Consider the following 2176-nt stretch of genomic DNA (forward strand, 5'->3'; position numbering starts at 1 on the left):
TTGTTTAGCCATGTATGACTTCTAACAGACTTGTCTTATTGCTATGGCCAATGTTTCCAAACTTCTTTAGGGTCATTAACCATTCATCCAAATGTAGATATATTTGCATAGTCAAAATCAATTGAACATGTATGTAGCTATCCAGAAAACACAGACAAATGGTCAGAGCAAATGTGATGTCTTGGGGACTAAATGTTGATCTGCTAAAGTACCACCAGCTAAAATATAAATAGAAGAAAAGAAAGCACAGCATTTGAAAGGCTACTTTCCTCCCAGGGGCCAAGTTTTTTTTTTTTTTCTTTCTTTCTTTGTTTTTATAAATTTTTGAAAGAGAGCTATTTTCAATCCCCCCAAAGATGTCACATAGTATTTATATACATTTTATATGATATGAAACCCAAAAATATTAAATCATTTTTTAAGGACCCATACCAGCTAGGATGGTGGAATTTTTGGAATTTGAACTTGTTCTTACCTAATGATGGTGCGCTGAAGTCTAGATTGTCTGGAAGGACAACTGAATTCTTAAAATATTAGTCTCCCCAAAAATCACAAGCAAAAAAATTCCAGGACAGGCACACTTAATCATATTCAGAACTGTTTTACCTAATTATACAAATTGCATTAAAGTTGCTTTTGTAACAGGCCTGGTGACAGCAGAAACACCCTTATCCAGGTTAGATAGACGGTAAAAATAGCACAGATGGAGATGGTCCTGAAGTCCCAAGTAGCGTGAGTCAGTCTCAAATGCAGATGTCAGACTTTACTGGGATGTGTTTTATCAGCCAAAATAGAAGATATAACTGTGAAGAAATTTCTGACTCCTTCAGAACCTATCTTTAACATTTATCCTTTGCTTTCAAATGTAAGCTAGAGAAAAAGGGTGATTAATTATGGCCAAATAAAAATTATACTGCATACTAGGCTTTGTGGGAACTTCTGACCCAGGCATGCTATTTTTCAGTTCCCGTACTAGTGTTAATCACTTTAACCATCACAATCTAGAAAAATAATTGAAAAATAAAAAGGAAAGGTTTATAATTTTGCTAACAACTTAGGATCTCTCTTCATCATTCTCATGCCTCAATTCTACATTCTTTTTCTTTTTATATGTCCCACTCTTGTTTTGCTTGTCTTCTGATTTATGTCTTCCTGTAAACAGTGCAATCAATTATACTTTAAAACCAACTTCCGTGTTATTTACATTGTGTAGTTCAGAAGAATTATAGTCTGTCTTTTAAAAACATGGTCTCAAGGGGAATGTTACCTGTTTATATCCTTGACTTTGCCTTCCAAATGCTCATTTATCACACTTTTTCTCTTTAATTTTATTTTACCCGTTAGTCATTTCAGACTCAGTCAATAAGGCAGCTTTAGGAAAAGAGCATCTGGTATCATTGAAGCTGTAAACATGATCTAAAGAGTTTTGTTCTGCAGCTGTCCCAGTCATCTATCAAATATCACTCATGGTGACGTGATGTGTCATTCATACTAATGTATGTTACAGCATTGTAAATGGAAATGCCAGATTGAACTTTTTTTTTTTATTTTAGCCTTGCAAGCAATTCAGACTACCAGAAGCATAAAATGCCTAAATGTAAACTTCCACATTTCAGAGTGTAAATTTTTTAAAGTTAAAATAATACAAAGAGTCAATTTTCATAAAAGGAAAAGCAAGCGTAAACATATACATGGGATAATGTTCACGCTTGAGAATCATAAAATGAATGTTTATTAAAATTGCCCTATTACTATTTTTACATGAGCAGAATTATTAGAAAATCAATTAAAATACACATTGTTAACAAAGTTTCAGTAAAATTGAAGCATATACTATCACTAGTATTCAAATTAGTATACATTTTTTCAAAGAAATAAGCTAGAAAGTCACAATACTTCTAAAGACATACATGTATAAATACATAGTGATCTGACCACAGAAATTTATTCTGAGGTAATAGCTTGACAATTAAATATGCTACAAAAAGATGCTTATAAATGAATCATCGATCATTTTTAAAAAACAAACTGAATGTAACTAAACTTCAGTCACTCTGAAATGGTATATTAGTACCATTACTGTTTACATGGCTGTTAAATATATAATTGTTAAAAGACTAAGAAGAAACTTTTGTAATGTTACGTAAAATTATAACATTTAGCTGTATGATTATCA

The sequence above is a fragment of the Bos indicus genome, chromosome 29 (genome assembly GCF_029378745.1).
Source record: "Bos indicus isolate NIAB-ARS_2022 breed Sahiwal x Tharparkar chromosome 29, NIAB-ARS_B.indTharparkar_mat_pri_1.0, whole genome shotgun sequence".
NCBI lineage: Eukaryota > Metazoa > Chordata > Mammalia > Artiodactyla > Bovidae > Bos > Bos indicus.